The sequence below is a fragment of the Lactuca virosa genome, chromosome 7, assembly GCF_052849685.1.
Source record: "Lactuca virosa cultivar CGN04683 chromosome 7, Lactuca_virosa_CGN04683_v6, whole genome shotgun sequence".
NCBI classification, from domain to species: domain Eukaryota; kingdom Viridiplantae; phylum Streptophyta; class Magnoliopsida; order Asterales; family Asteraceae; genus Lactuca; species Lactuca virosa.
In genome coordinates this window covers 154456049-154471295 of record NC_136432.1, presented here as the reverse complement: position 1 = coordinate 154471295, position 15247 = coordinate 154456049, and the positions used below count along the sequence as shown (strand labels likewise).

General features: G+C 37.0%; 1 non-coding gene across 1 annotated transcript; it reads right to left on the bottom strand.

Annotated features, from left to right (window-relative positions):
- Positions 1-14640: 14640 nt before the first annotated feature.
- LOC145128011 (small nucleolar RNA R71) lies at positions 14641-14747 on the bottom strand. Its single transcript, XR_013716614.1, has one exon. It is a non-coding gene; the product is annotated as a small nucleolar RNA R71 (small nucleolar RNA).
- Between the last annotated feature and the right edge of the window lie 500 nt (positions 14748-15247).

Below are 15247 nucleotides of genomic sequence, written 5' to 3'. Positions count from 1 at the left end.
AGAGCATAGACGAATAAATACATACCAGCCACTACGTCTGGCTCTACCCGAGCCTCCTCGGTAGTCAACTGAAAGGCGCGGCTCCTCACTGCTGGAGCATCCACCTTAGCAGGGCGGCCATTTGTGATCCTCATCGTGGCGGGCGCGGGCGCCACCACTGCTCCTCCCCCTCCCTGCAACCTCGGACAATCGGCCTTTTTATGGCCATTCTGGTTGCAATGGAAACATATCAAGCTCTTCTTGGGGCAATCGCTGATCACGTGGCCGATTGGCCACAAGCATAACATCCCGAGCCTGCCACCCGACAAGCCCTACTATGCGGTTTACCGCACTTGGCACACCGGCCATGGCCCTGCTGGCCCCTGCTGGAAGTGTCTGAGGTCTTAGGCTTTTTAGCCTGTGCCATTGCCGCCTGTGCCTGCTCAGGCTTCCGCTTGGTGCGGAAGTCCAACTCCATTTCCCACTCACGGGCCTTCTCTACCATCTCGTTCAGGGTTTTGCACCCTGTAAAGCTCACAAACTCCCGAATATCATCCCTAAGCATGGAATGATATCTCGTCCGCCTCATATCTTCATCCGTAGCGTACTGTGGGATCAACAAAGCTCATTCCTGAAACTTGGCGGTCATCTCCGCCACAGTCTCGGTGGTCTGCTGAAGGTCATGAAACTCCCTCACAAGCCGTTGCACCTCAATAGGTGGTGCAAACTCCGCATCGAATCGCCAAACCAAATCGGCCCACGTCATCTCAGCCACACTGACTGCTCCCACCTGGCTGGTCACCTCTCCCCATCAATCTCGGGCTCTGTCTCTCAGCATACATGAAGCAATACCCACCTTTGCCGTATAAAGGAAAGAACTTGTGCACTGGGGTTTCTCAATATCCGCCACCCAGCGTCGGCTAACAATGGGGTCCCTGACCCCGAAAAACTCCGGTGCTCCACACTCCTTGAACTCCTGGAACGAGGGAGTTCGGGCCTCCATAATCTCCATAATCCCCTCCTTGACCATCCCAAAGATCACTTGGGTAGCGTCAAGGATGCCCTTCGTAACCTCGGCTGCAATGATCTCGTGCAGTCTCTCATCAATGGGCTCAGTACCGCTGCCCGATCCGGATCCAGATCCCGATCCTGATCCTGATCCCCATGTCCCAAATCATGTCACCACCATGCTGAACTGAAATGTCATAAACCATAAAAATTAGGACATCTATATAGGGGATCTTCCCACACCGGTCCTCCTTAGAGCTGTCAGATCTAGCATTGGTTCGGGTACAGGTCATGTGCTTTCAGTAGTACGGGCTCAATACTACCATCCACACCTACCTGTACCTTTACCCAAGGCTCTACCTAATAACTCCAATTTGTCCCAAAATAAAATATATCCCACAGACTATCGCATATCTCAGATCTCAGGCTATCCTAAGATTTGCTCTACTCACATCAATCAGACCAATCATATCAGGTTTCCTTTATGCATGCAAATTTTACACAGAAAAGGATCAAATAGACTTTCGAATAAAAGATTCTACCCTAGGACCACAACCAGACAAGGAACATGAAATAAGGCCAAATTAATCATTCTAAGGCTATAGGCTCCTAACTGTATATAATTTTAAAAGCATACATATAGCAAGTTCCATACGATTATCACAGCTCAAACATCAGTATAACATGGCTAACATATTGGGGAACTACTTACTTGGCTCGGCTGATCATGCGCGTTGCACTCTCCTCTTTTCCAGTCTCAAAAGTTTTTAACTTTTATTTTTGAAAACAATTTTACCATTTCCTTAGTTTGAGTCCTGACACACCCGAGAGTATGTCCGAATCCCTCAAACCAAGGCTCTGATACCAACTTGTAACGACCCAATTTTCTAAAGAAAATTTTCATTTTTAATTATCCAAAATACATTTTCATCATCCATAAAAACTAGTTACAATTATTTTCAAAACCATGTCAAATACAACTTTATTTCCAAATATCAGAGTGTCCCATAAAATGTCCGAGAGAGAGTGCACGCCGCGCCATCAAGCCTTGCCCTTGCCCTTGGGATTAGATGTACCTGAAACAAATCCACAAACTATATGCTAATGCTTAGTGAGTTTCCCAGAGCATACCCACACACAAACCACATACAACATATCATACTAGCTATAATAGCTACACATATCACATAAGCCATGCATACAACAGATAGGGATGTCGTGGGCTCGTCCCCAGGGTCTTACTCCAGGATGCCATGGGCTCCCTACATGGTATTACACCTAAGTGCCATGGGATCTCCCATGTTCTTTGATAGGAAAGCCATGGGCTCTCCACATGGTCTTACTGTTGGATTAGGTGTCTAAGCCCATAACTATTATTGGTATGTACTTGACCCGAGAGTAGCATGGTCCATTTGGGTTTCATATCATCAGGACAATTTGATAGGATGGACTTTTGAGAAGAGGTTAATTATGGTTTATTAATATATTATAAGTTCTAATATATTAATATGAAATCATATTATTTAATTAGTATTTATCAAGAACTAATTTGGAATTAATTTTGTGATAAAAAGAGACTAATTAAATATATGAGGATTGATTATGTAAATCATTCATTCTTATAATGTGGGCTTATGATCCATAGTTCTTTATGTTGGGATAAACCCATGTGGTGACCCATGGATGATCCATGGAGGTTTAAACCCATGGAGCATGAGGAATATGGAAGGTCATGCACATTAGAGTTTGCATGGTCTAACCCTAATTAAGCCACACTATATAAGAAGCCCCTAGCTCATGAAATCAGTTACACATGTGTTCTTTGGAAGAGCTAGCCGAATTTGAGTGCAAGACACCTTCTCTCAAGTTATCCTTTGTCCTAGGTGTACTGTGATTCCATTTGAGGCATCTACACTATTGGTGTTAAGTTCTTAAATGTCCAAGGTTTCCAGCTACAACAAAAGGTATGTCATCTAACTAGAATTTTGTAGTAAAGATACTCCATTGTATGCTAGTTAGGATGATGCTTTTGAATTTTGAAAGTTTGCATGTATATTAGAGAAAACATAGATCCAGAGCATGTAGGGTTGCATGTACACCATAGGAGTGTTAAAATGCTCAAAACCCATCAATGGCATCAGAGCCTAGGGTTGTTTTCCAATATACTTGATGCTACTTGCTTTCAAAAGCTTAAAAAAATGATTTTTTGCTTTCTGAACAGTGGAATCTCCGAGTCCACTGGGGAACTCGCCGAGTCCCCTCACAAACCTGACCAACTCACTGAGTTTGTTCATGCACTCGACGAGTTGGTGCTCCAGAGTGCAGATTTTTTCGAGTTTTAAGGTTGGAATTGGACTAGGAGTGTTAAAATGCTCAAAACCCATCAATGGTATCCCCTAAACTGTTTTTGAACTTATAAACCTGTTTTTGATGTGGTAATGATCATGCTTATCCAATTTAAAAGATAATTGTCAAAGTTTCATGTTTTGTATTAGTTTATATGGTTAGGCTAATTACATGAAATTTGTTTGATATGAATTGTCTTGTTCTTATGAGTTTAATTTAGATCATAGACAAATTGTTTGATTTTGTAAGTTACAATAGTTGATCTAAATGTTTTGATGAATTCCATAACTTGTCCTCAAGTTATGGAAAGTGAAGAGTCTCATTTTTAAATGTCATCTTAAATGGTTTTATGTCATCCATAATTTGTCCTCAAGTTATGGAACATGAAGAGTCCTTTTCATAAATGTTTTATGAACTCCATAACTTGTCCTCAAGTTATGGATTTTCAAGAGTCTTTTCATTAAAATCTATATTAAACTCATAAGTTATGAATTCCAAAAGTTTTTGAATAGTTCAAAACTTTCCCTCAAGTTTTGGAATTTGTAAATGCAAAGTCTTACTTTGAAACATTTAGTTCCAAACCCTAGAATTTTAAAAGTTTAAAATTCAACCCTTATACTATTATAATATTATAGGTTTAATATTTATATATATGTATAAGAGTAAAGTCAGTCTTACCGTTAGTAGGCCTCATTCACGAAGCCGGTCTATAAGGGGGGGGGGTATAAGGTTACTGCCTATAAAATGGCAGTTTAATGGGTGTCCACTCTCACACACCGCTTACTTGACTAGTGGAGGGTCGTTAGCCGAACGGGTTTGACAGGACATTTAAATTCTCATTAAAAGTATGATGAAATACTAAGTAACTAAACACTTATAAATTCCCAATCTTAGTTACTTAGGAAAAATGTGAATATGGTGCTAGCCCATGAAATTGCACTTTACACCTTGTTAAGTCGTTAGTGGAGCGTGTGTGGTTTGCCGACACACTAATCTGGGACTGACTGTGCGTGGCAAAGGGTATCTTGATGTTAATCATAGATCAATGGAGTGTGTGTGGTTAACCGACACATTGATTAGGTGGTTTGTAACATTGGGTGTACCAATTGGGTGTACCAAGCTAATTTGCATGGTTATTCACACCTTGTTTGTGATCCTCGGCATCCCAGTCACAAACTTGAAGGGCACAATCAAGATTAAAACATGACATTGAAAAGTTCAATGAATCTCAAAGGATCTAGGAATTTCAATTCACTTAAAACCTAAAGTTCATTTTCGTTTTTTGTGGTGGAAATTGGTAAATCGTCATTTACCTACCTTCAAATAGTTTACAATTGGATTAAGACATCCCTTTTTCGAATTGTAAATTATTGTGTTGGGTCCTAGCCTTAATATTTCATTTGGGTGTTATATTAAGGACTTAAATCAACTAACTTGAATTTCTCCCATGTAGATGTCTAGTTCAGACAACTATGGTCTTCCCAAATCTCTTAGAACAAACTTTCCTCTTGAAGATGATGTTCCACGATTGGATTATGGAAGTCATACTTCACTTCCTCCACCACCTCCAGTTATTCTCCCTAACCCACAAGTTCAAGGTCACTCAAAGCCCTATTGGCAGGAAGGAAAGTCTGTATGTGCTCACGTCTTGGAGATGAAGTTACATACTGACAAGCTGGGAGAGTTGGGTGTCGAAAGTCTCGAAGAAGTTGGCTGTTGACTGGGTTCTTCAATCACTTCCTGAGTCATATAGTGAGTTTTTTAAAGACTACTATGTGACAGATCATGACATGAACCTTATTGATCTTACTTATTTGCTGATTGCTGCTGAATCAACAATGATTTGGCGCAATGGTCAAGCAAATTTGACTGGAAGATCTACCTCCCAAGCTGACATGGGCAATGACATAGATATCCCATAAATGATTCCTTCTCCTAAAGGAAAGGAATTGGCCATTATCAAAAGTTTTGATCATAAGGGAAAGGCGAAATCTGAGATTGTTCCATACGCCATTCCCGATGAGCCTGTTTGTTTCTATTGCCAAGGAAAGGGACATTGGAATCGAAGATGCCCTGACTACCTGAGAACTTTAGTCAGATTGTATGGTTCTACTTCAGGTAAGTCCACTGTCTAACTCTATTAAGTTCCTATATGTTGATTCTTAATACATGATGTGACAAGGTTGCATCTTGATGTTTTGTAGGATCATGCAAAAGGAAGGAAGCTTAAAGGAAGAGTATGTTGAATCTGGTCGCGAAGATGGATTTCAATCACATGGTTCGATGATCGGATTTTTGAGCTGCTGCTTAAAGAGTTATGATAGATTGCTTAGAATATTTAGAAACATAGTTTTCATTTGTAACTGCATTGTAAGGAAAAGTTTTCCGCTTTTTATAAATATATAAAATTTTGATTTTGTTTTATTTTATATCTCCTTACAATGGATTTTGTGAAAATTGATGATTATGTATATTCTAGCAATGTTCGTTATGGATTTGATTCTTTCGTTTGTGGTAGTGTCATAATTTACCAAATAAGGAAAGATTCTCATCACCCAAGTTTCAGTTGGATAGAAACTTGGAATCATGCAACTTGTATTGTGTGATGAATGAGAACCTTCATATTTGGGAAATTAAGACTAATTCCTTGGTCACATGTATATGTGAGTCAAGTGAAGGACTAGGGGATTGGGTACACTGGGTATGTGCTGGTCAGGTCCACCACAAAGAACAATAAAACTATTTGTCATGATTTACTAAAGCTTAGTAAATATGGTTATGCTTACAAGCTTAAGTATAATTCTGAATCATTGGAAAAGTTCAATGTATGACAAAACGAATGAGAAGAATCAAATTAGGCATAAAGATAGAAGTTTCTCCAATCTGAAAAGATGGGAGAGTACTTGAGTATCGTGTTTTATGATCATCTTAATGATTATGAAAACCATGTCACAATTGATCCTCTAAGAATATCTTAGTGCATTCATATGGCTAAGAAGAGGAATCGTGAATTGTTGAAATGGTTAAATCAAGAAGATGAGTCATACTTCATTCCAAAACAAGTCTTAGAGTCATACTCCAAGATTGTAAACTTGAGTGATATAATCTTAAGAAAGGTTTATAACGCTCAGTAACATATTTCTTACTCTTGTACATTTGAAATTGGTAAGTTGTGATGTTTTGGATAAAGCAAAGACCAACTAAGGCCAATTGTGTGAAGTGTCATTCTTGATTAGAATCCGCACTAACTCTTGAATATTTGTTTGTCAAGTAATGTTCCTTGACAAAGAGAATCTTATATGTCAAGAGGTTAGTGGGAGTCTTAAGGATCTTGACAAGTTTCAAGAACTAATCAAGAATAAAACCTATTGTTTATCGCTAGCATACGACTTGAGGTTTGTGACCTATCGTGTTGACACATTCTTGTTTCTGTGCCCATTCCAGTTAAAGTTGACTATGCATGTGAGTTCTATGAGTTCTCAATTGTTTGCATAAGAACCTGGAAGCAATGTTAGGCCCTTGTGGTGCCAAGTGGCAAGAAATTAAGATTGAACAAGTTCAATCCATATGAGTTTGGATTTGTCACTAACCTTGTCTTTTGATTATGGTTTGACAAATTCACATGGATAGGAATACATACACCATAAAATCTAAGTGTCATAAGGTTTCTCTCCGATTCATGATAATGATGGTGAGGAAAAACTTTCACTAAGTAGATTTTAAGGAGATAGCAGTTGTGATATTTACATTCTCAAATTTGATTATGATTACGACATCTCTTTTTATAATTCGAATTGTGAGGAATGGCAAAAAGTCTAAACATTTGAGACTTATTGCTATAAGTTCTTAAATTTTTTAGACACACATGTGAGCTATCTAAGGAAATGTGTATGAGTTTGAGAAGCCTAGATAAAGTCTTGTCAAAGCAACTCGTATCAGAAATCTGAACTTTGGTAATGAAAGTCAATAAGTATTGATTTCTAGAAGTCCAACTGATTTTTGGGTACATGTCAAAGCTAGTGGGAGCATAAATGTTATTATGCTAGTAGGAGCATAATCAATTATGATGAATGTTGCAAGTTAGCAATGTTAATTATAGAAAACAAAAGTTTCAATTTGCAAGTTGCAGGGCTTGAAAAGTTGTTTTGCTATAATAAAGGGAGAGGAATTCATACTTCATTTCAAATTTAAAAGCTTAGATTGAGATTTTAATCAGATTTAGTCAAATATATATATGAATGTTATGTTGGAATGGTTCAACATAAGGAAATTCTATATATGGATGTGTTAATTACGTTCTCAAAATTCGACTATGATTACGACATCTCTTTTCATAATTCGAATGATGAGAACATGGCAAATAGAAATATTATAGCAAAAGACTGGTCAAGTATCATGTCTTTGTTGGATTAATGTCTAAGTCCATAACTATATTTGGTATGTATTTGACCCGACCCGGCATGGTCCATTTGGGTTGCACTTCACCGGCACAATTTATATGGATAGTCTTTTGAGAATAGTATATTTATGATTTATATTAATATATTATAAGTTCTAATATATTAATATGGAATCATATTATTTAATTAGTATTGATCAAGAATTAATTTAGAATTAATTAAGTGATCAAAAAGAACTAATTAAATATGGACTCTTATATATATGGAATGGGCCAAGTTCATTTAGGTTGGGCTAAGCTTTCATGGATGGTCCATGGAGCTTTTAACCCATGGATCCTATGTAAATGAAAGGTCATGGGTATTAGGGTTTACATGGATATAACCCTAATCCTCCATAATATATAAAGGGGTCCTTGGCTCACAAAATTGACACAAGTGTGTGAAAAAAGTGTGGGCCGATTTTAGTGAGCATACATATTCTCTCAAGTTCTTCCAAGGTGTTTTGGTGATTTGTGATTCCACTTGAGGCTTCCACACTATTGGGGCTAAGCTCTTAAAGTTCAAGACTTCAAGCAACATCAAAGGTATGTCATCTAACTAGAACTTTGTAGTATAGTTGCTTCATAATATGCTAGTTAGGATGAAACCTTGGAATATTGATTATTTGCATGTATAATAGAGAAAACATAGATCCAAGGTTTATAGGGTTGCATGTACACCATAGGAGTGTTAGAATGCTCAAAACCAACAGTGGTATCAGAGTCATGGGTTGTTTTCTGTTATATTGATGCAAATGTTTTATTTTCAAAGTTGGAAAAAAAAGAAAAAATAACATGACGTTTGTCAAATTTTAAGATAATTACTTGTTTTTGTGAAAAACTAATTATTTGTAAAATTTGAATCATTTGCTATATGAGTTGAATTAGGTCAAATTTAGTAAAAGATAAAGTGATATGATTATTTTATTAGTTTTAAAAGTTTGATCTAAAGAGTTTTTTGAAACCTCCATAAGTTATGGATATGAAAAGGTTTTTAAAAAAATTGATTCAAAGTTTTTTATGGAGTTACAAAACTTGGTCTTAATGTTTTAAAGAATTCCATAACTTGTTCTTAAGTTATGGAACATGAAAAGTTTCATCATAAAACAAGTATTTAACTCAATAAGTTATGGAATCCAAAAGTTTTCAAGAGTTACAAAACTTGCCCTCAAGTTTTGGAATTTGGAAAAAGTTTTTTTATGATAAAAAAAAAATGAATTCTAAAACTCTTGGGTTCATAAATTAAACAATTAATTAAATGGTTTTAATTTTGAATTTAATAATTGGAATTATGATGTTTTTATTGAATAATTCAATTAACTCCTATGGACTTTATTAATAGTTAATTAAAGCGTTTAATTAAAAGAGTATTATTAATCCATAAATATATGGTTTGAGTTTAATTAAATTAAAAGTTTAGTTTAATTAATAGATTAAACCACCAAGTATTTTAAATGTCTAAAATACACCCTTATACTATTATAATATTAAAAGTTTAATATATTATATGTATAAGAGCAAGTCGTCTTACCATTAGTAGGCCTCATTCACGAAGCCAGTCTATAAGGGGGGTATAAGGTTACTGCCTATAAAATGGCAGTTTAATGGGTGTCCACTCTCACTCACCGCTTCCTTGACCGGTGGAGGGTCGTTAGCCGAACAGGTAGGACAAGGACTATAATTCTCCCTTCATTATAAGTATAATGATAAATACTAAGTAACTAAACACTTATAAATTCCCAATCTTAGTTACTTAGGAAAATGTGAATAAGGTGCTAATCCATGAAATTACACTTTGCACTTTGTTTAAGCTGTTAGTGGAGCGTGTGTGGTTAACCGACACACTAACCTGGACTTAACAAGGTAGGCAAAGGGTAACTTAATGTTTATCATAGTATCGTTGGAGCGTGTGTGGTTAACCGGCACATCGATTGAGGGGTAAATATTAAGGGTACCAAGTATATTTGCATGGTTACTTCACACCTTGTTTTGTGATCCTCGGCATCCCAGTCACAAAACCTGAAGGGCACACTCGAGATTGAAACATGCCATTGAAAAGTTCAATGAATCTCAAAAGAATCTAGGAGTTTCAAAACCAATTAAAACCTAATAATACATTTCGTTTATCTTGGTGGAAATTGGTGAATCGTCATTCACCTACCTTCAAATATTTTATAGCTTGGATTACGGCATCCCTCTTCCAAGTTATAAAATAGTTTGTTGGGTCCTAGCCTTAATATATCATATTGGGTGTTATATTAAGGACTTAAATCAACTTTACGTGAATTTCTCCCATTGTTGATGTCTGGTTTAGACAACAATGATCTTCCCAAACCAAGCTTTCCTAATGAATATGACTTCCCGAGTTTGGCTCATGGAAGTCATACTTCTCTTCCTCCACCTCCTCCAATTATTCTCCCTAACCCACAAGTTCAAGGTCACTCAAGCCCTAATGGCAAGCAAGGTCTATGTGTGATCATGTCACACCCCCAAACCAAGGATGGCGGAAACGTCCGGGGGTGGAGGACTTCATGTATAGTTTCACAACAACGAGTATAATAGTGCTCAAAGTAATTACAACCAATCATAAATATAATTGAAAAAGTTACACTAAAGCATAGGTTTACATGATTCAAATCAATTGCATTATGATGACAAAATGAACTGTTTGACGATTTATCGTCCCATCCTCAAAAGCTGTTGATTTCCTGTTTCACTGAATTCCTGAGAATACAAGTAGTTTTGAAAAAGTGTCAACAATTAAGTTGGTGAGTTCATAAGCTTTTGATTGTAAGAGTTTGAAAACCGATCTTTGTAATGAGTTGTATGTTACCAAGAAAAATCCAATATTTTCCTTATAAAAGTTATGTGGTCCTAAATACCAGGACCGAGAATAAACAAGTATTTGTCATACTTAAAGATATAAAAGTGGTTTTAAATCGGCATAAAACCCTTTTTAAGTTGAGAAAATCCGTAATGGATGTTGTGTAGTCTTAAATACCAAGACTGAAAGTGTATAGTAATATCCGTACTTATTGATAATAAAAGTGATTTTAAATCGACATAAAACCCCTTTTGATTTATAAAAATTCCCGTAAACTTTATGTGTTGTTAACTCCCTATGTGAGTCGCTATAACCATACTATGACTGAATGAACCTGCCACGGCGTTTCTCAAGCGCCGAAAATTGTTATGACATTTGTCACCCGTAGACCTGCAGGTCCCACTGTAGCTAGCAGCAAAGTGTGGGGTGTCAAACCCAATATAGATCTATACACAACTATCACGTTCTCCCTACAAGAGACTCTGGTTATAACTACCAGGATCTTTAACCCGTACTCTAGGAGTACTGAGAAGAATGTCTCACAATTTAAGTTAACAAGTTTACGTGTGGTGTGCGTGAGCGTAAAATCTTTTTCCGTGGGAATAAAACCTTCCGAAATATGTTTGTTGTATTGATGGAAACATAAACCATACCTATTATAGTTTATCAAAACAAGGGTAGTAGTAGTAATGTATGTAAACTATACTTAACTTAGTTTATCCAAATGTTTGTATGTAATGGATGTACTTTGATTATAATAATTTGTTATTTCTATGCTTTATCTAGCAAAATCCATTTGTTAACTGTTGTATGTCCTTATACTAAGACAAAATGTCATATAATGCAATAACATATAATCACATAAAGATATACACCTCGCTCAACATGTTACAAGGTGTAATAAAATTGATAGCATTTTTCTGTTGTTAACAATTTCTATTACTGTTCTTAGAAAATTTGTAGAAAAATCATCGAAGGTCCAAATCAGAATCCGTAAATTCTGAGAGTTTGGGAAATGAGTCTAGTTTGTTCATAAATTTTATTATGATTTTTAATGACCTCCAACTTGTGTGAAAAAGTCCATAATCACAGACTGGTCCGGATTGATGTTTGAAATGATAGGCAGTTTTGTAAAAATCACCATAAATTGTAGAAAAATCTTATGGTGATGTGCAAGTAGCCATTTTAAAGCTAAGAACTTGAACTACTTGCACCTTGTATAGTTTTGAAAAAAAAATGTTTAAGTTGACCAAAACAGTCCGTGAATGGAGTCCAACTTTTCTGATGAAAGCTGTTAGAAGAATTTAGTTGTGTTCTTGGTGTTTTAACTTGTATTCCCCCCCCCCTTAAAACGTAAGAAAACATGAAAATGTAGGGGTATGAACTCACCTTATGTGATTTCAGTAGATGAATGTTGGAGAAGGGAAGTGTTCAACTCAAGAACACTTGAAGATGCCTTGAAGATTTTTGAGAATCTAACATCAAAGTGATGGAGTTTGTGTAAGCAATCGATGATTGGAGTAGAATGAAGTGTAATAATCACAAGGAGGGTGAATTATACTTACCAAGAGTAGAATAAAGCTTGATGATCAGCCTTGGAGTCTCGAAATAGAGAGAAAAAGTTTGAGAGAAAAGTGGTGTTTGATTTTTGGTGAAATGAGAGCAAGTGAGTGAAAATGAGGAGAGAGGATGAGTGTTGATATGTGCATAATTAATAATATGTTTAACATATATTTCTATTCATATTTGGCTAATTATATGCATAATATGGACAAAAGGTACTTAATAATGCTTATATTGTGTTTTCAGTCCAAAAGACATGCTTGGAAGCAGAAAGGAAAAAGGAGAAGCAATTAGAGACCAAAGAATGAAGGAAAAGGGAAAACTACACACTTACTCGGCGAGTCCACGCATGTACTCGGCGAGTTCATTAGAATGTTCCCGAAAGAAAAGTCAAGATTCCTTGCCGAACACGGATTTCACACTAGTACTCGGCGAGTCCACGACCTACTCGCCGAGTAGCCCCTGTTTTGTGATAATTATAAATAGCGGGTCTTAATCCGATGGATGGACGGCTGGAACCTTTGGGGAGAAGCAAGCTGCGATTGAAGAGCCAGAAGAACCCTAGAGAACGAAGATACAACCTAGAATCCAATTCCAAAGAAGATTTGAGGCACATTCTCATCATTCTACTTAATCTATTGTTTCTCAATTATGGTTAGACAATTAGAATTCGTTTTATTGCTGTTAATTACCTCAATCATGAGCTAAAACTCTTAAACTTCTGTTTGGGGATACAAAACTGTTATTATGGTTTGATTAATGGTAGGATTAATTAAATATTGGTGATTTTGTTAATTTTAGCTTGTTAAAGAACCTTGTGTGTGAATGATAACTAATTTTCTGTTAATAGGAAGATAATTAAATAGTATGAACATCTTTTAATTATCAACCCCATATGTTTATGTGACCACTTTATTATATGTCTAGGACTAACGAACGTGAAACTAGAATTAATAAGAAAAATTAGGTAAATTCATGTGTGAGCTTGTTTGATGACCATCAGCAAGAGGTTAACTAAAGGACCAATTTAGTTAGCTGTTACAAGTCTAAATTAACCCGAATAAATAATCTAGTGAATTAAATTAAATTAGACAACTGATCACTGTTTGAGTTAGTTTGTTTTCTAAGGATTATCGTAGCGAACGCAAGGCTAATCACTTGAATCGGTAGCCAATAGAAGAATTAATCCATTGCACTAATACCATAATATCAACCATAGGATCAATTGAGTTGAACTAAACAGAAGTCCCTTTTATTATTAAATTCAGTTAAATCTTTGTTTTTCTAGTTCTTAGCCTAAGTAGTATTAGTAAGTTTCTAGTCTTGTAAAACTAGAGAAAACCCATATTTACTATTTAATTTAGATAAAATTAGTCTTTAGTTTTAATTTACCGTTCCCTGAGTTCGACACTCTACTTACCCAACTATACCACTAAAAGACAGGTTCACTGCCTTTGTGTGCTTAATTTATAACTCAAAAGTAGGATTAAAACCAGTGCATTTTACACACATCAAGTTTTTGGCGCCGTTGCCGGGGAACGGTTCTAAATTAGCACTAATTTCTATTTCTATCGATCATTTGTGTGGGATTTATCTTACACAAAGTTAATTCTGAGGTAATTTAGTAGTTAGTATAGGTTTTGATCAATCCCTGTTTTAATAAATTAAGTAGAAATTTTTTCTGTTTTTACCTTGAACTCGCCGAGTGCACTCGACGAAACTCGGCGAGTCCATCACTGTTCACAGTTTTAGCTTTTATTTTATTTTTGTTCTTTTTACGCGTTTTTCTTGTTTTATTTGCAGTTGTTTCATGACCCGAGGATCTGATACACCTTTGATCCCTCCTCTAGACGACCCGGAATCCGCCCTAAGGAAGAACAAAGGAAAATCCGTTGGAGAATCCGCTTCTTCAAGGAATTCGCCACTAAAGAACCTAAAGTCCGTTTTCAGCAAGAAGAAGAGCAGCAAATCAGGAGCATCCAGCGCCTCTTTGACAATCGAAGACCCTACTAAAGAAGACGCCGAGTACGAGACTGAGGAAGAAGAAGACCCTACATTCGGTCACGTTTCCGATTCCGACGACGAATTAGCTATTCTCATGGCTAACATTGATGAAGTCCCCATGGGGGAATGGAAGAAGAGGATACGCGATGATACCGGACCGGGACTTGTGCAACCCGCAATCCCCGCTACTGCTACTTTTGAGATCAAGGGTCACATCCTGGCTCTACTTAAGGAGATCCCCTTCACAGGCAAAGACCACGAAGACGCTTACAAACACTTGGACGAAGTCAATGATGTAGCTGATTATTTCAATGTTCCAAATGTGCCTCGGGAAACTCAGCTACTTCGCATGCTTCCGGTTACTTTGAAGGGTGCTGCCAAGGATTGGCTCAAGTCATTGCCCCCAGGATCTATCACTACATGGGCCCAAATGAAAGAAGAGTTCATTGATCAATTCTGCCCGCCATCCAAGATATCCAAGCTAAAGAAAGCCATAGCTAACTTTGAACAACAAGCTGGAGAATCACTATATGAAGCGTGGGAGAGGTACAAGAGCCTGCTAAGGAATTGCCCACATCATGACCTCAATAGTCAACAAGAAGTCTGCATCTTCTATGATGGAGTAAATGTTACCACTAGGCAATTACTTGACTCGCAAGGTCCACTCACGAAAAAGGCACCTCCAGTGATAAAACAACTAATTGAAGAATTCTCTAAGCATTCTAGAGAATACCACAATCCAAGAAATGATGTGACGAGGGGGGCCGCCTATGCAGCTTCAGAAGACTTGTCAGCAGTTATGGCTATGCTAAAAACCATGGATAGGAGGATGGATAAAATGGACCAAACGATACATGCTATTCGGGTGGGTTGCGAAAATTGCAATGGGCCTCACCTTACTAGAGACTGCGATTTGGATGAGAATGGCAACAAAAAGGTGCAAGTTTGTTACTCAAGTGGGGACCGATATGATGAAGATTGGCGTAGACCAAAGAAAGAGTGGCTCCCTTATGACGAGTACAAGAAGGCTAAGGAGGAGAAGTTCAAGCAAAAGGGAAGGGGTTTTTACCAAAAGGAGGAGCCAT